Here is a 20,235-nt window from a genome sequence, read left to right as displayed (position 1 = left end):
CATAACAACAACATTCAGTTATCCCAGCATTATCTGATGAGCAGATTGTTCCTCTTCCAATCAAAGTATCTTGGCACTCTTTTTGAGAATCACTCGGTCATAAACTTAAGAGTTTATTTCTAGACTACCTATTTTATTTCATTGGTTTATGCTTTTATCTTTATGCCAGTACCACACCATCTAGATTAGTATAGCTTTGTGGAGGTTTTGAAATCAGGAAGTGTGAGTTCTTCAACTTTGCTCTATTTCAGACACTTTGGCCATTCTGGATCTCTTGCATTTTAGGATCAACTCTCAATTCTGAAACAAACAAAACCCAAAATAATCAGCCAGGTTTTTAGAAGGGACTGTACTGAATTCTTAGAACAATTTAGGGAGTATTGCCATTTTAGCAAAATTTAGTCTTCCAATCCATGAACAGGGAAGTCTTTGCCACTTACTTCTTATTGTTGTTTCTTGCAATTGAGTCAGTTCTGACTCATAGCAACCCCATGTAGAAGAGAATGAAATGTAGTTTGTAGGAGGGTGTGTGAGCCCATTCATTCAAATCGATCTTGTCTTCCTTTCTTTAGCTGACTCACTACCAAGTATAGTCTTCAAGGATTAATTCCTCCTAATAAAGTGTCCAAAGTAAATGAGGCTTACCCAGTCGGAAATAAAAGTGCACACTGGCTGTGCTTTCAAGAAAGAGTGGCTCATTCTCCAGACATCCGTGATACATTCCATATTCTTTACCAGTGCCATAATGCGCAGATTCTTCAGTCTTTTTCACTGTTCAGCTTTCTTTCAATGGTTTTGCATTGTTTTTAGATAGATTTGATTTTGCATTTGATTCACAAATGATATTTGATTATAAATGGCGATATTTTCTTTCATTGTCTTTTAAAATTATTATATTATTAAATGTGCTTATTGAAAAGAGCATAAAATAAAATGTACATTTTAATGAATATTTACAGGCTAAAGAGCCAAGCAGAGCAATAACTATAACATGACACAAAGAGTCTCTAGTCAAGGTCCCTTTATTTTCCTTAGTCATTCCCCAGGGTTTTTTTAATCATACACTATTTGGATTTGTTATTCACAGGGTCACTATGAGTTGTAGTTGACTTGACAGAAACTAATAGCAACAAACAAAATTGTATAGTCTGCCTGTTATTCCTTCAATTATTTATAGTATTCTCTTCACAAGATTAATTTCCAAGTTTTTTTGTGTGGCTATGTTGTTGTTATTGTTAAGTGTCATCAAGTCGAGTATGACAGCAACCCTATCAACAACAGATCTGAACCCTGTCTGATCATGTGCCATCCTTACCATTCCTGACACACTTGAACTCATTGCTGCAGTCACTGCATTAATCCATCTTGCAGGGAGTCTTCCTTCCTTTCATTAACCTTCCACCTTTCCAAGCATGATATCCCTTTCAAAGAAATAGCCTCTCCTAACAACATTCCCAAAGTATGTGAAATGAATCACATCCTTGTCTCTCAGGAGCACTCTGGTTGCCCTTCCTCCAAGATATTATCCGTTTGTTCATTTGGCTGTCCATGAAATATTCAGCACTCTTCTCCAATACAAGTCAAAGGTAGCAATTCTTCTTCTGTCTTCCTTATTCATGATCCAGGTCTCAGAAGCTTAGCAAGTGATTGGAAAACCATGACTTGAATTAAGAACACCTTAGTCTTTAAACTGGCATCATTGCTCTTCAGGACTTTGGAGATGTCCCAGACAGCCAACTTTCCCAAAGCTATGCCTGGCTACTGGTACCAAGGGTTTTTATTATAGATCCGAGCAAGATGAAATTGTTGACAATTTCAATCTTTTCTCCATTCTGAGGCTCCGTCTAACATACTTTGGACATGTTGTGAGGAGAGACCGGTCCTTAGAGAGGGACATCATGCTTGGGAGGGTGGAGGGACAGCGCAGGAGAGGAAGGCCCTCTATGAGGTGGATTGATTCAGTGACTGGGATAATTGGGATGGGAGTGTCAGAGACAGTGCGATTGGCACAGGACAGAGCGGAGTTTAGGGCTGTTGTACATAGGGTCGCTATGAGTCGCAGGCGACTCGACAGCACATAACAACAACAACATCATGATGTTACCTATTGACCTAGTGGTGAGGATCATGTCTTCTTGATGTTGAGATGTAATCCAATTGAAGGCTGCAGTCTTTGATCTTCTGCAGCAAGTGTTCTCAAACCTTCCTTTAACAAGCAAGGTCATGTCATGTTTATAGCACAGGTTGTTGATGAGTCTTCCTCCAATCCTGATACCGCATTCTTCCTCATAAAGTCCAGCTTCTCAAACTATTTGCTCAACATATAGATTAAGTAGGTATAGAGAATGGATACAGCACTAGTGCATATGTTTTTCTGGAAGGCCTCAGAGGAGGAACCAACCAGGGACCCAATCCTAAAATGCCTGCTGCTTGGCCTCAGGCAAGGCCTGAGAGGGCTGTCCTGCGCTGTGATATTTGTATGTGTGATTGTTTCTATGATTTGCTGTATGCTGCACAACGCCTTGAGACAGTGATTTGCATGTTGCTATTTATTTTACAACTTAGCTGAATAAATACTTATTTGTTTGGTGTTTACTTTTATCAGCATAGTATTTGTCTGTCAGTTTGCTGTACTGGGTAACTTGTAGTTTTCTGTAATGATGTGTGCTATGCAACCGGTGTTTCAAATTCCAGCAGGGGCAGGGTTACCCATGAACAGGTTTTAGCAAGATCTCCTGGATTAATACAGACCAAGAAGCAGGAAGAAGTATGTGTCTATAGTTCATTCATTTTTCCTGCTGTAGATTATTCCATTATTAGAAGAATGTATGTGTTAATTTTATTGTTCTATTGCTTCTAGATTTTTACTATTACAGACAGTGCTGGAATCAGTGTGTGTATAAGATAGAGACACTATACCAAAAAGAATTGGCTGACACAGAAGAATTTCATGAAACAACATATGATCAGGAAGCTATGATGATGAAGGAGGAAGTTCAAGCTCATCTGAAGAAAATGGCAAAAAACAAGGTCCTAGGAATTGATGGAATACCAATTGACATATTTCAGCAAACAGATGCTGCCCTGGACACACTTACCAGTTCATGACAAGAAATATGGAAGAAAACTACTTGACTAACTGACTAGAAAAGATCTGCATTTATTCTCATTTTAAAAAAAAGATCCAGCAGAGTGTGAAAATTAGCAAAAGATATCACTAATACCACTCTCAAACAAGATCCTGCTGAATATCTTCCAAAACGACTGGAGCAGAATTTCAACAGAAAACTGCCAGATGTGCAGTCTGGGTTTAGAAGAGGCTGTGGTGTTATAGCCAATGTTAGATGGGTCTTGTCTGAAAGCTGAGAGTGCCAGAGGAATGCCTATCTATGTTTCATTCACTATGCAAAGGCATTTGACTGTGTGGTTCACAACAAATTGTGGCTAACCTTGAGAAAAATGGGGATCCCAGAACACTTAATTGTGCTGTGGCAAAACCTATACTTGGACCAGGAAGCAGTAGTCAGAAAAGAGTAAGAAAACACTGTATGAAGATCAGGAAAGGTGCATGTGAGGGATGCATCCTATCTCCGCACCTTTTCAATCTATATGCAGAAGAGACCATTTGGGATGCTGGAATTTATGAGGAGGAATGGGACATCAGAATTGGAAGAAGACTAATTAACAACATGAGTGATGCAGATGACACAACCTTATTTGCTGAAACTCAAGAGGACATGAGCTGTTTGCTGCAGAAGGTCAAGGACTGTAGTCTTCAATATGAATTGAAGCAAAGATTCCCATCACTGGGCCAACTGATAGCTTCATGATGGATGGTGAAGAAATTGAGATTGTTAACAGCTTCAGCTTGCTTGGCTCCATAATCAACCCTCTTAGTACCAGCAGCCAGGAAATGAAAAGATGAATTGCATTGGAAAAGTCTTTTGTCAGGAACCTCTCTAGGGTACTGAAGAGCAGCTGTATCAGTCTGGAGACTAAGGTGTACCTTATACAGGCCATGGTCTTCACAATTACTTGCTATGCATCTGAGAGTTGGACAATAACTGAGAATGATAGGGAAAGGATCAATGCCTTTGGGTTGTGGTGTTGGAGAAGAGTGTTGAACATACTGTGGACTGCCAGGAGAACAAACATATCTGCCCTGGAGAGGATGAAACCAGGCTGCTCCCTGGAGGCAAGAATATTGAGGCTCTGTCTCACATACTTTGGGCATGTGGCCAGGAGGAACCAGTCCTTGGAGAGGGACATCATACTTGGAAAGCTGGAGGGACAACACAGAAGAAGAAGACCCCGGATGAAATTCATTAACTCAGTGACTAGAGAAATGGGATTAAGTCTGTCAGAGACAATGAGATTGGCTCAGGATAGGGCAGATTTCAGAGCTAATGAGTCACAGGCAGCTTGATGGTACATAACAACAATAATATATATTTGTTGTTGTTAAGTGCCGTCGAGTCGCAGGCGACTCATAGCGATCCTATGAAGGAGAGTCTTCGATGTTTGAGTGCCTTTCATCCTTTCTCCAGGTTCATAGGGTTTCCGGAGGCAAGATATTATGGAAGTGGATGCCACTCCTCCTTCCAAGCTATCTATCTATCTATCTATCTATCTATCTATCTATCCACACACACATATATATACACATATACATATACACATATACATATACATATACATATATATAACATAATAACACATATAAATATTTTTTTAAAATACTTTTATGAAATATGAAGCCTGGTATCTCAGTGGTTAAGTGTTTGATGACTAACTGAAAGGTTGACAATTTTAACCATTAGCTACTTCTCAAGAGAAGGACATGGCAGTCTGTTTCTATAAAGATTGTTGTTGTTGTTATGTGCCACTAAGTTGGAACCAACTCATAGCTGTCCTTCTAGCAGATTTTCAGAAGCAATGAATTACATGAGAAGAGATTGTCCAACTTTCTCCCATGAGGCAGCCTGTGGATTCAAACCACAATCCTTTGGGTTGACAGTGCTACACCTTACCACTATGCCACGAAATGTTCCTTCCATAAAGACTACAGCTTTGGAAACGTTATGAGACAGTTCTTTCTCCTATAAAGTCACTATAAGATAACTGTAGATCCAGCCATGTGTTGGAATTGATTCAATGGCAATAGGTGGTACTATATATGTAGTGGTTGTTGTATGCTGTCAAGTTGAGTATGACTCACAGCAACCCTGTGAACAACACATCTAAACCGGTCCTATCCTGTGCCATCCTTATCATCTCTGACACACTTGAGCCCATTGCTTCAGTCACAGTGTCAGTCCATCTGGTTGAGGGTCTTCCTCTCTTTTGCCATCTCTCCAGCTTTCCAAGCATGACGTCCATCTCCAAGGAATAGCTTCTTGTAGCAACATACCCAAGGCATGTGAGATGAAGCTTTGTCATCTTTGCCTCCAAGGAGCACTCTGACTGCAACTTCTTCAAGATAATATCTTTTGGGGTTGTTTGTTGTGGGTGTGGTTTTTTTTTTGCAGCCAATGGGGGTAGAGGTGAATACACACACCTAAACAAACACATACCTTTGCCATTTTAACCATTTCAAAGTGTATGATTCAATGGCATTAATTATGGTGAATTAATTCTATTCGTAAATGTGCTGCCATCAAATTCCACCTTTGAATCAAAAGAAAAGCTACTAAAACTATCCTCAGCTCCCCAAGCCAGCATACTTATCTGTCATCTTCTGCAGCGAACTTGAGAACAGCTGCTTGCCTTCATGTCGCCACTTCTGATTGCTCAAAAGTCTCCTGACCTTCTTCGAGGACCTCAGACCATAAATAGACCCCAGCTGAGAATTCCGTCGGTGCCACTGCTCCGCTCGCTTTTCACTGGCATGAAGTATTTTAAGCTTGGATTTTGTAACCAATCTTGCCTTCAGCATGCGGCTGTGCCTAGATCGGATTGTTCACCCAGAGATCACTGTGTGTGCTCAGGGCAGAGCATTTGGGGAACAAAAAAGAGTAGAAGAGTTCTTCTCTAACCACCCAAAGGCATCTTAGAAGAAGCGCTCGCTGATCTGCTTTAAAAAAATCAGCCCCTGAAAATCCTGTGGGGGCCATTTCTGTGATGACACACGTGGAATTGTAAATTTGAACTGACTTGACAGTGCGGTTTTCTTTTTAAACAATGGATGGTACATAATATCTACATTCTGAGCTCACTGGTGTTGCTTAGATGGATCCAGGAATGAACCAGGAGATGAGAGTCACAATTCACAAGTTGCTAGGTGCTGGCTTTGGTTTGTCTCTTTCTCCCAGTCTGACAGCCACCAAGGGAGTCAGGGACTCTCAACCCCAGGTCTCATGAGAGAGTCTGGGGCTGCATCTTCTCATACCCCAGGGGCTGCTGGGCCTCTATGGAGGCTCCCAGCTGCCTCCGATGGGTCCCACTCACACGGAATGCTATGAGAACAATTTTTATTTCTGTTTTCTCAGTCCTCCCACTGTGCCCTCCTCCCTCGGGGAGTTAATAACAGACACACATGGATTCTTCTTTGGACCCAAAGTCATCTTTCTCCAGCAATGGTGTCGAGCCAGCTGGCAGCTGTCTGTGTCCGGTGCCTGGACATACCATGAAGCCTCCTCTACATCCCCTTGTCTGCCTGCAGAGCTAGAAACCAGACCCAGAACGACCCCTAGCTGTGGCCGTGAGCCCCTGGAGTTGCCACAAGACTCTCCTCCTTGGCATCTCTTAAAAGGCGAAGAGTTGGCATCTTTATGTTGGAACAAGCAGCCTTACATGACTTTCTGAGTCACTCAAATTATACAACAAGCTACGTAGTTTTCTGAGGTGGAAGAGAAGAGGAACTTACTTTTTTGGTAGAAATGTGGGTTGGCTACCTTTCCTGCTCCCTGTTTGAAGGTGAATCAGGCACAGGCCTGCCTGAACTTGTTCTGTCACTTCCCACCCAGACTCCACACTGAGAAAGGCTTAGAAGAGGAACCTGGCCCACTGGAGCGCCCTCCAGACTCTCCTTCCCCTCAGAACCCCCAAGGGAAGTTGGGTAACCCTTGGGCATGTGCTTGTGACCGTTTGGTCTGGGTCTCATCTGGGCAATGAGATCCCAGGATAAGCTGGGTACCACATTGCTGGGTCAAGGGGCCTTCTTCTTAAAGGGACACTGTCACTGTCCTCCCCTACAGATCTAAGCAGGTGTCATCGGAGGTGTAGCTAACGTATAGCAGGGGGGTCATATACCCTGCTTGCCATGTCAGGGGCACAGTGCACCTCTGAGCAACTTCTATTCCCCATTGCAGCTTCCATGGCCAGTGTGAGAGATCATTCAGCAAGTTAAAATTAATTGTCATAAGTGCAATTTTGTGTAGGGAGTTCTGGTGATCTAGTGGTCACCTAGTATCATTATTTATAATAAGAAAAATGGGAAACCCAGAACACTCGATTGTGCTTATGTAAAACCTATATTTGGACTAAGAAGCAGTTGTCAGAACAGATCAAGGAAACACTGCATGGTTCAAAATCAGGAAAGCTGTATGCCAGAGATGCATCCTATCTTCATACCTTTTCAATCTATATGTGGAATAGATCATCTGAGAAGCTGGGCTGTATGAGGAGGAATGTGGTATCGGGACTGGAGGACTCATCAACAATATGCATTCTGCAGATGACACAACCTTGCTCGCTGAAACTGAGGAGGACCCGAGGCATTTGCTGCAGGTCAAGGACTGCAGCCTTCAATATGGATTAAAGTTCAACATCAAGAAAACAAAGACTTTCACCACTGGGCCAATTGGCAGCATGATAGATGGTGAAAAGACTGAGAGAGTTAACAGCTTCAGTTTGCTCCACAATCAACACTCTTGGTACCAGCAGGCAGGAAATTAAAATATTAATTGCACTGGGAAAGTTTACTGTCAGGGACCTCTCTAGAGTACTGAAGAGCAACAATGTCAGTCTAGAGACTAAGGTGTACCTGATCCAGGCCATGATCCTCACAATTACTGGCTATGAATCAGAGAGCTGGGCAATGACTAAGGATGATAGAAGAAGAATCGATACCTTGGAGTTGTGGTGCTTGAGAAGAGTATTAAATATACCAAGAAATGCTAAGAGAGCAAATCGTTCTATGCTGGAGAGAGTGAAACCAAGCTGCTCCTTGGAGGCAAGGATTTTGAAACTCTGTCTGACATAGTTTGGACATGTTGCAAGGAGGGGCCAGTCCTTGGAGAGGGACATCATGCTTGGAAGGGTTGAGATTCAGCACAAGATAGGAAGACCTTGGATGAGATGGATTGACTCAGTGACTGGATTAATGGGGGTAGGTGTGTCAGAGACAGTTAGATTGGCTCAGATAGAGCAGGCTTCAGCATTATTGTATATAGAGTCACTATGAGTCGGAGTAGACTCAATGGCACATAATCACAACAACAATCCATTATAAGGGGGCTGTAGTGACATGATCACAGCAGCCTTGGATACACTCACCAGTCTATGCCAGAAAATTTGGAGGACAGCTGTCTGGCCAATGTATTGGAAGAGGTCCATATTTGTTCCAATTTCCAAGAAAGATGATCCAACTGAATGTGGAAACTATAAAAAAAAATCATTGATATTACATACAAGCAAAATACTGCTGAAGATCATTCCAAAATGGCTAGAACAGTACATGGAGAGGAAGTGCCAGAAATTCAAGCAGGATTTAGAAGAGGCCGTTGCCCCAGGGATATCATTGCTGATGTCAGATGGATCTGGCCGAACGTAGAGAATACCAAAGAATGCCTATTTGTGCTTTATTGACTATGCAAAGGCATTTGACTGTGTGGATCATAACAAGTTGTGGCTGACTTTGAGAAGAATGGGAATCACAGACACTTAGTTGTGCTCATGCGGAACCTACATCTGGACCAGGAGGTTGTTGTGTGAACAGAGCAGGGGAACATTGCATGATTTAAAATTGAGAAGGGAGTGAATCAGGGTTGTATTCTCTCTCTATACCTTTTCAATCTGTATGTTGAACAAATGATCCAAGAAGCTGGGCTCTAAGGAGTGTGGCATCAGGATTGAAGGAAGACTCATCAATAACCTGCATCATGCAGATGACACAACTTTGCTTGCTGAAAGTGAGGAGAACTTGAAAAACTTGTTGCAGAAGATAAAGAAATGCAGCCTTCAGTATGGATTGCATCTCAATGTCAAGAAGACAAAGATTCTTACTGGACAAATACACAGCTTAGACAGAGAGGAGATTGAAACTGTCAGCAGCTTTATCTTGATTGGATCCACAATTAACACACCTGATACCAACAGTCAGGAAATAAGGAGGTGCATTGCACTGGGAAAATCTGCAGTTAGAGACCTCTCCAATTATTGAAGAGTAATGATGTCAAGATCGAGGACTAAGGGACATCTGATTCAGGCCATGGTCTTTCTTATTACTTGCTATGCATCTGAGAGTTGAACAATGAATAAAGATGACAGGAAAAGTATTGATACCTTTGAGCTGTGGTGTTGGAAAAGAGCACTGAATGTCCCATGGATGGCTAAGAGAACAAACACATATGTCTTGGAGAGGGTACAGCTGGAGTGCTCTTTGGAGGCAAGAATGATGAGGCTTCACCTCACATACTTTGGGCATGTTGCTATGAAGAGCTATCCCTTAGAGGACATGATTCTGGGAAGGCTAGAGGGTTGGTGAAGGAGAGGAAGATCCTCAACAGGTGGATTGACACGGTGACTGCTGCAATGGACTCTTGTGTGCCAGGAAGTGTGAGGATGGCACAGGATAGACAGGGTTCAGATCTTTTGTTCATAGGGTCCTTATGAGTTGTACTCGACTCAATAACACCTAACGACAACGAAAACAGTGACATAGTCTGTAGGGAGTTGTACTACTAAAGTCCTTCTGAAGGTTCAAGTTCACCAATGACTCCTCAGGAGAAACATGAGCAAACTCCTCCTATATATGTTGTTGTTGTTGTGTACTGTAGAGTCAGAACCAACCCATAGCTGACCCTCTGGTGGGTTTTCATAGGCAGTTAATTGCACAAGAGGAGATGCCCATCCTTCTTCCATGGAGCAACTGGTGGCCTCCATCTGTGTGCCTTTGGAATTGCAGTGCAGATTCTTGCCACTAGGCCACAAGAGTTGGAGAGTCAGCTATGAATCAGTTCCGACTTGACAGAAATAAGAGTAAATACAACTTAACTGGTGTCTTTATAAGAAGCAGGGGTTTTGGTGGGGCGGTGCACAACTGAAAAGTCAGCAGTTTTAATCCACTAGCTACTCTGAGAAGTCACAATGGTCAGTCTCCTTTCATAAAGGATAAAATCATAAAGATTTATAGTCTTATAAAGTTGAATGAGGGTCACTATGAGTCTGAAGTTGTTTTGTTTTAGTTTAGAAGAATGCGATAAAAGACACAGAGACTTTTACATACATGTCACATGATAACAGACACATAAATTGGAGTGATTCATCTGTTTATACCCAGCATTACCAAGGCATGCCAAGTACCATCAGGAACTGAAAAGAGGCAAGGAAGGATTGTCCTCGAGAGCCTGCAGGGAAACCTTGGCCCTGTTGACACCTGACTTCAGACTTCAGGTGTCCAGAATGGTGATAATATAAATTTTTATTGTTCTAAGCCACCATTTGAAGTTGAGTGCACCCTAGTCCTGAAAGTGACACCCTTGCTCTGTAGCACTTTAAAGAAATCTTTTGCTGCAGAGTGCGTAAAACAACAGGCATAAGCGCAGCAGAGATTGTGAGGATCTTTCAGGACTGGGTAGGGTTTCAGTTTATTGTGCATACAATCACTATGATTCTGAAATGGTTCAAAGATATCTCACAACAACAAAGCTACCCTCCAGGTGGCATGTTGCTATAGCAGCCCAGGGTACTAATGGGGCTATGTTTAGATTCTCCTCTTCATTCTTAACCTTCTCTGAAGGCTGCCACTCCAGCTTGCTGTGCCCCAGCCCTCCTGCCTGCACATACCCTGCAGCCCTAGCTCCCGATGGTCACTGGTCCTTGCACCTGTGGTGGTTCCTACACCACAGATTCCAGCTGCCTCAGAATAGTCTGTGCACATGCAAGGAGAGCCAAGACTCCAAGAAAAGGGCACCATCCTCTGTATCTCTGTTAGGAAGTGGCTTTGCAGGGCCCCAAGAAAATGCAAATTCAGTGCTGTCAAGTTGGATTGTCATCACAGGGACCCTTTGTCAGATTTCGGAGGCTGTCTGTCTTTGTAGGAGAAAGTTGCCTTGTTTTTCTTCTACGACGCAGCTGGTGGAGTTAAACTATTCACCTTTTGGTTAGTGAAGTTTTATGACACAGTGGAAGACCCTTAGCCCTGCCCTTTTCTGCCCTGCCCATATGTAATAGGAAGAATTCTAAAGAAGCTCCCTCCCCAGATTCCTAGTCCCTAGTCAGTCACTCAAACATTAACCAGAGACCACTATGGGTAGGATTTACTGGTATGAAGTTACAAAACTACCTTACCGCACAAAGATGATTTGTTTGACCCGAACCCATCCGTGAAACCTTTTAAAAACAGAGTGCTCCCCTCCCTTCTTGGGCTAACAAGAGAAGAGGAAGCCAGATGGATCTGCAGTGTCAGAGGATTCAGGGGAGATTCAGCTACCAGCTGTTTGAGGTCTGCGAAAAGGAACTTCAGGAGAAGAGAGGCACCCAGGCCAACAGTCCAGGAAATGGGGATCTCAGAACTCAGCCAGCCAGCCCTATTCTGATCTCTGGAAACTGGATATTGTCTCAAGTCACTAAGTGTGGACAATGAGCTAATGCTGTTTGTCTTAGGAACCATCAAGTCGATTCTAACCCTGGGCTGAATGAGACCCTGCCCATCTGGTGTCATTCTTGCACTCTCTGCGGTCCTCAAACCCCTTATTCTAGTCATCATGCCAAGTCATCTCATTGAGGGTCTCCCTCTTTCACTGATTTTCTTTTCCAACCATGATCCCCTGGAGACAGGGACTGGTCCTTCCTGATTATATGTCCAATATCTACATGGCAAAGTCTGTCCATCCTTGCTTTTAAGAAATAGTCTGGCTGTATTTCTTCCAGGACAGATTTATTTGTTCTTCTAGCATTCTGCAGTATCTTCAATATACTTCTCCATCACCATAATACAAATGCGTCCATTCTTCAGTCTTCTTTATTCACAGCCCAGCTTTCTTACACAGATGAGACAACTCACCAACATGAATATGAGATCACACACATGTGGCTTGGATCTGGTCTATCTCAGTCCCCAAAAGGACACCCTCACACTTGAACACGTTAGAGGGCTCCTTGACAGCAGATTTGCCCAATGCAGTATGTCCTTTGATTTCTTGATTGCTGCTTTCATTGATATTGACTGTGAACCTGAGTAAAATGGAATCACAATTTCAATATTCACTCTATTTATCAGGATGTTGCTTACTGATCCTGTTATGAGGATGTTTGTTTTTTTTATGTTGAGGTGTAAGTCACACTGAAAGTTACAGTCTTCAGTCCTCTTTGTTTTCAGAAACCAATGTTGTCATCACCAGATCATAGGTTGTTAATGATTCTTCCTTCAACCCCAAGCCCCGTTCTTCACACAGTCCAGTCTCTAGGATAATTTATACAGCATATAGATTGAATAAGCAATGTAGTCAACAGTAATAGAAAACAAATACACACCTAAACAGGTCCACTTAGCCTTTCTGAGCCTCCAGGGACTCAACCAGAAAATAAGGACAGAAAAATAAGAGTTTTGTGTGAGTTAGGGCTGTTGGGTCTATAGACAGAATCCTGGATTTGGACCCAGAGGGTCAAAATTCAGCCTTTCAGCACTGCCGTCTGCTCGCTGTGCGGCCCTGAGCAGCCACTCGGCCTCTCTTGTGTCTCCATTTCCTCTTCTAAGGTGGAGTTGTTGGTCATTTCTGTCTAGTTGATTCTGCAGAGCAGAACTGTTCTAAGGGATCTTCACGGCTGTGGCCTTTCAGAAGCAGATCACGAGGCCTGTCTTCTGAGGAATTCCTGGGTGGGTTTGAACCATCAGCATTTGGGCTAGTAGTTGAGCACTTAACTGATGGTGCCACGCAGGGAGCCTAAGACGGAGGTTGGCGACGCTGGGTGCCATCCAGTCATTTCTGGCTCATAGGGATCTAACAGAGTTGAATTACCCCACAGGGGTTTCTTGACTATAATCTTTACAGAATCGGATTGCCAGAATTTTCTTCCACAGAGTGGTTTGATGTATTTGAATGTCACCTTTTCAGTTAGCAGCTAGGTGCTCAATCATTGTGCCATCAGGGCTCCTTGTTGTTATGTGCTGTCGAGTAGATTATGAGTAAGAGTGACCTGTGAACAATAGAGCTTGCTCTATCCTGCACCATCCTTACAATCTCTGACATGCCGCAGATCATTGTTACAGTCACTGTGTCAATCCATCTTGTTAAGATGATAATAACAGCACCTATTTCCTGCATGATGCCGAAGGAGGGGGGTGAATCCACCCACAAATTCATCCATAGAGTTTGAACTCCTCATAGTTGATCTTCTTACAACTTTTCTGAGACTCTAAATCACAAGTGAGATTTCTCATGCTTCTGCTGACAGAGCTATCAGTGGATTTGAACTGTGTACCTTGGAGTTGGCAGTACAACTCTCTATCCCCTAGGCCAAGAGTGATTGAAACATAGCGACTCACAGAGGGCCAGTCAGAAACTACATTTCCCAGCATCCCTTTCCCAGGTGTGGCCACGTGATTAGAGTCTGACCAATGGAGTGTAAGGGGAAGTGCAGCCTATTTGTAGGCACGGGCTTGTAAACTCAATCCTCCACCTCTTGCCCCTTTTAATGACAGGAATACTGCTGTGCCATCAGCAAGTGTCTGCACGCAGGTAAAGGTCATGACCCACCTTATGTTGTTAAGTGCTATCAAGTCGACTGACTCATAGGAACCCTATGAACAATAGATCCGAACCTCGCCCTGTCCTGCACCAGCCTCGTGATCTCTGTCATGTGTAAGCCCATTGTGGCAGTCACTGTGGCGATTCATCTTGTTGAAGTTCGCCCTCTTTTTCTTCTCTGGCCTTCTTTCTTTCCCCTCCATGATGTCTCTCTCAAAGGACCCGCCTTAGGTGAGGTAGAAATCCCCAGGGGCCTGTGGTCAATGTGAGTGAGGGCTTTGCTTTTACTGAGGGGAGCCACTGAAGGGCTGAGCAGGGAGAGGCACGCAGATATGGCAAGGCAACGATTAAAGCATGAATTCCTTGGAGAATTGGGCATACTCCAGAGGCAGAGACGGTTACGATTTGTGGAGTTGAGTAGAAAGAGTAGTAAAGGAAGGCTCTAGAATTGGAAGACTAGTAGGGCTGACGGAGGTGCTTTTCCCTGAGAGGAGGGAGATGTAGGGGGGCAGATTAACAGAAAGAATGCAGCAGCAGATCAGTTCTAGCCCTGTTCGATTTGCAAGTTGCCAGTTTCCAGTAAAGAGGGTGTTTAGTGCCATGAAACCCGCTGAGATCTCCAGAGGTTAACCTGAGAGAGATGTTTGCAAAGGGAGGCTCGATTGTCAATGAAAAGAGAAAGGTGTCTTTAGGAGGGGACTCACTATCGGGTGGGGGAGGAGATAAAAGGCACAAGCACCGCCTCCAGCTTTGAATCCCTTCAGAATCTTCTGGAAGATGTGATGCTTTTGTCTGTTTGGTTTTTGCTTCATAATAGGAGGCTATGAGCTTAGTGGGGAAGGGTGCCACAAAATGACTTTAAAGCAAATGGGATTAAATTACAACTTTCAGTAAGACCAACTGTTGTCGTTGTTGTTGTTAGGTGGAGCTGACTCAACCAAGACCCAGTGACCCCATGAATAGCAGCTCTGTCCTGCCCTGCCCTGGGCCATTCTCGTAGTCTCCTATATACTTGAGTCCATTGTTACAGCCACTGTGTCAACCTGTTTCCCTGACGGGACTTCCTCTTTCACTTATGCTCCACCTTATCAAGCATGATTTCTTTCTCCAAGGCCTGGCCCCTCCTAACATGTCCAAAGTATGTGAGACAAAGTTTCACCATCCTTGCCTCTAAGAAGTACCCTGGTTGCACTTTCTCCAAGATATATTTGTTTCTTATTTTGGCATTTCACAGAATATTCAGTACTCTTTTCCAACACCACAAGTCAAAGGCATCAGTTCATCTTCTGTCATCCTAGTAATTGTCCAACTTTCAAAGACATAAGAAGTAATTGAAAAGACCATTAATTGGATGAGGTGCACCTTAGTCTTTAAATGGACATCTTTGCTCCCTAGACATTTAGAGAGGTCCTTGACAGCATATTTTTCCAATGGAATACAGCTTTGGATTTCTTGACTGCTGTACCAAGGATTAGCTGATTGTGGATTTATGTAAGATGGAAATACTTGACAATTTCAATTCTTTCTCCATTTATCGTGATGTTGTCTATTAGCCCAGTGGTGAGGATTTTTGTTTTCTTGATGTTGAGAAGTATAATCCATGTTAAATATTGTAGTCTATGATCTTCTGCAGCAAGTGATTCAGGTCTTCATCACTTTCAGTGAACAAGACGATGTCATCTACATGCAGGTTGTTGATGAATCTTCTACCAATCCTGATACCATAATTTTTCCTCATAAATTCCAGCTTCTCAGGTGATTTATTCAGGATACAGATTGGATTGGTATGGAGAGAGGACATAGCCTGACATATACTTTTCTTGATTTTAAACCACACAGTCTTACTATGTTCGGACAACAGCTTCTTGGTCTAGGTCTAGGCCATGAGCACAATTAAGTGTTCTGGAATTCCTGTTCTTTTCAGTGTTAGCCATAGTTTGTTGTGGTCCACACAGCCAAATGCCTTTGCACAGTCAATAAAACACAAATAGATATCCTTCTGGTATTCTCTGCTTTCAGCCAAGAGCTGTATCAGCCACATCAGCAATAATATCTCTGGTCCACAGCCTCTTCTAAATCTGGCTTGAACACACACATTGTTAACCTAATATATCTACTAGCAACATCTTATAGAAATATTACCAGACCAGTTGTCAAGTCAACTCTAATTTATGGTGACCTGTGCTCCACAGAGATTTTAGTGGCAGGTTCTTGAGAAATACTTCACTAGACCTTTCTGCCAGCGTGCTTCTGGGTGGACTCAAACTTACTGTCTTCCTGTCAGCCACTGAGTGAGCTGACCATTTGTACCACCTAGGACTCCACAGAAACCTGAAGCATGTAGACTGTGCTGTGGACTATTTGTTATGATTGGTCTCTCCGTAGGGGGTATGCTTGTTAAGCAGGAGCCCCGGCTATCTTTGTTCACCGAGTCTGCCACAGAGTAGGCCACTAATTAGTATCTGCAGAGTGAACAAGGATGATTGCACCCCCGGACCATCCAGTGGAACTGGAGCATGGTGGAGGAAGGGGAGCCAGCCACCTGGAGGGGACCAAGGAGGTTTTCCTTTTCACGACTTCTCACAGAAATCTAACACTCTGCTTGTTTACAAATGTCAGTGACAAGTCTCAGCAGTTTTCTTTAACAGTTTCCATCATTCTCCCACCAGTAGAAATCAAAAGTATTGTCATATTACATGGCAGTTGTGAATTTCTCCACATATCATTGGTGCTCACGACATTAAAATGAAAGTCATGACTGGGTAAATTGTTGCTAGGTCCTATTTAATGTGCTAATAAGAAGCATATGTGTTACTTGGTAGCAAGCATGGTGTTTAAACGCCTTATTATAAACCACAAAGCATTTTAATTGGTTTGCTTTGTCATGCCATGCGTTTTATTTTATGCTTTTATCCTGAGGGTTCACAGGCTTCACTAAGCTGGCAGAGGGTTCCTTGGTACAACAGAGTTTAAGAGCCTGCTCCAAAGGCGTGTCTGTTTTCCTCTTACAACCACCTGGAACATTCACTGTACTGGTCCCAGACTCGTCACCCCTGGTTTAGGCAAGTAGCGCTATACTCCACCACCAGGAGGCGCTGCTTCTCTGTGTCAGATGAGACCCCAGGAATTTGGATTCCATCCATCTTTTCCTATCCAGGGCTGGCCATCTGACTTTCCAAAATAATGCTGCTGGTTTTTAAAAGAATTATTATGGAATATTGAAGATATGAACTCCCAGGAAGTCATCGGCTTGCTTCAATGGTTATGGGGTCACTGTTTCTGCCTCAAGAGTCTTTTAATTGTAGATTTTCGGGCCAGGCCCAGACTTGACAGTCTTATGTTGTTGGGGATTTTTTGTTTGTTTTTTTGTGAAAATGCACATAGCAAAACCCGCTCCCATGCCATGACTTCTAGGTATAATTAATGATCAGAGACACTGGTTAAATTACTCACTTTGTGTCAGCATGCTTATTTCGACCTAATTGTCACAATCAGAAAGAATATTAATATTTAAAAGCTTCCTGACAGAAACTTTGAACAGAAATTATCCCCTAAAGTCATTGTTTTGCATGCATGCAAGAGAACATTTGCATGTGTGCTCAAAAGAATTATTACCTTTTATTATACTTTTTAAATATTTTTACCCCTTCTTGTTGTGTACCATCGAATCAGATCCAACTGGCATAGGAGGAGATTGCCCCTCCTTCTCCAGCGGAGCATCTAGTGGATTCAAACCTTGTGCCTTCAGGATTGCACTGTAGCTTTTTGCCATTTGGCCACTAGAGCTCCCTTTATTACACCCTTTTTAAAAACCTCAGAGGCCAAAGGGGATCATGGTAACTTGAAAACACATAGAGGAAAAGTTTGGGGGTTGTTGTTGTTGTTAGGTGTCATCAGTCAAATACGACTCATAGTGACCCTATGAACAACAGGTGTGAACTCTGTCCTATCCTGTGCCGTCCTTATCATTTCTGACACACTACAGCCCATTGCTGCGGTCACTGTGTCAATCCATCCTGCTGATGGTCTTCCCTTCTTTTGCTGACCTTCCCATCTTTCCAAGCTTGATGTCCCTTCCCAAGTAATGGTTTCTCCTAGCAATGAGCCTACTATGTATGAGATGAACCTTTGCTGTCCTGCATCCAAGAAGCATTCTGACTGCTCTCTCTCCAGGGCATTCTGCTTGTTCTTCTAGCAGTTCATGGGATGCTCAGTATTCTACTGCAACACCACAACTCTAAAGCATCAAGTCTTCTTCTGTCATCCTTATTCACTGTCCAGCTGTCAGAGACATACAAGTGACTGAAAAAACTACAGCCTGAATCAAGCACACCTTAGTCTTCAAACTAACATCACTGCTCCTCAGTACTTTTGAAAAGTTCCTGACAGCAAACTTGCCCAGTGCTCTAAGTCTCTTGATCTCCCAACAGCTTTTAACAAGGGTGTTGATTGTGGGTCCAACTCAGAGGAAATTGTTGACAACTTCAACATTTTTGCCATCTATCATAACATCAACATCATCATAACATAGGGTCGCTATGAGTCTCAAGCGACTCGATGGCACATAACAACAACAACAACAACAACAACATAATACTGCTTATCAGACCAGTGGTAAGGATTTTTGTCTTCTTGATGTTGAAATGCAGTCCATACCGAAGGCTGTAGTCTTTGATCTTCTATAACAAGGGTTTCAAGTCCTCTTCACTTTCAACAAGCAAGGTATTATCATCTGCATAGCCCAGGTTGTTGATGAGTCTTCCTCCGATATTGATGCCACATTCTTTTTCTTAAGAGTCCAGCTTCTTTAATGGTTTGCTGGAAGGAAATGACAAAAGGATCATGAGATTATTGGCACACTATAAAAAAAGGTAAACAAATGTTGCCCAACAGTATGTGAAAAAAAGATGTATTTTTCATGTATATTTTTCCCAATATTTTGAGGGGAAAGGTGGTTTTTAGGCATTTCTGAGGTCCAGCTGGCCTTGGAGAGTGCTGTGTTCATGTGGGCCCTGCTTCCCGGGCCCTCCCAGGATACTCTCCACTCTCATGACCTTGGCAGACTCAGGCCAGCCTGCATAGCTTCCCATCTTGCCCAAACCCTTCTGCTCACACTCATTTCCTCTTGCTCAGTCCCCACAGGATTCAGGAACAGCTGACTCCCGTTCTCCACACAGTCACACTTCCTGTGTCCATCTGAAAGCCGGCATGAAGCAACTCAGATTTTATGAAGTAACTCAGATCGGCCTCAGGCCGCTGGAGCAACCACCCACAGTCACATTCTGTAGACAGACAGAGCTGCGACTGCTGCTTCTTGGGGCTTTCCGGCCAGCAGGGCTGGAGCGCTTTCTCTGCTTCTCAGGTGGGAAACACATTGTTGAGCTATTAAAGATTGGTTATTGTCATGACAGGAGTCCAGCTGCATAGTGGAGTGGTCTTGGGGGCAAGGGATTGTATAACTATGAAAAAATTTTACTTTTCAAAGAGAAGAAGGGTGTATTTACTGAAGAGTGAGAAGCAGCTCGGGGGAATTCTGGCTGGTTGTCCTGCGTGCCAGAGACAATGGCCTTGGAGACGGTGCCAAAGGATCTGCGGCATCTGCGAGCTTGTTTGCTGTGTTCACTAGTTAAGACTATAGGTCAAGTTTGAATATGATGGCTGCGACAATTGTGATACATACTTGCAGGTGAAGGGTAACCGAGAGATGGTATATGATTGCACCAGCTCATCCTTTGACGGAATCATCGCAATGATGAGTCCAGAGGACAGCTGGGTCTCTAAGTGGCAGCAAGTCAGTAATTTTAAGCCAGGAATGTATGCAGTGTCAGTTACTGGTCACCTGCCTCAAGGAATCGTGCGGGAGCTGAGGAGACGAGGTGTAGCCTACCAATCCAGAGACACAGCCAGAAAGACCTGAGAAGATGCAGGATTGCTGGCATCTTTGCATCCCACATGCTGCCTCTGCCCTTTTCCGCTTGTGGAACCAAATGAGCAGAACTTCAAATCCTCCCAAGCCTCCAGCTTATGAGACACACAAAGTGTTGAAAGAGCAGCACCATGTGTCCCTAGACCATTATACTTTTTTGGGGCAGGGGGAAGGGTGTGGGGGTCTAGGTTGTTAGGTTGACAAGAGTGACTGGAGGAGGAAATGCTGCTGCTTTTCCTACCCATAGTCCAGGGCTCCTCCTTTGCCTGTGGGCTGGACCTTGTTAGCCAAATGCCAATAAACATGAGCACCTGAGAAGTTAAAAAAAAAGAGAAGAAGGAACTGGAGGGAGGGATGGGCAGAGAAAAAAGTGCAACAATGAATGAATGGAAATCCAAA

At 43.4% G+C, this 20,235-nt stretch overlaps 1 pseudogene; it reads left to right on the top strand.

Annotated features, from left to right (window-relative positions):
* The first annotated feature begins 19,472 nt into the window (after window positions 1-19,472).
* Window positions 19,473-19,827, top strand: LOC102869156 (annotated as a pseudogene).
* The last annotated feature ends 408 nt before the right edge of the window (window positions 19,828-20,235 follow it).

The sequence above is a fragment of the Elephantulus edwardii genome, unplaced genomic scaffold, assembly GCF_000299155.1.
Source record: "Elephantulus edwardii isolate Elephantulus edwardi_28Jun2011 unplaced genomic scaffold, EleEdw1.0 scaffold00045, whole genome shotgun sequence".
Taxonomy (NCBI): Eukaryota; Metazoa; Chordata; class Mammalia; order Macroscelidea; family Macroscelididae; genus Elephantulus; species Elephantulus edwardii.
Note: the sequence above shows the minus strand (reverse complement) of the source record. Positions and strands in the feature narration are given on the sequence as shown.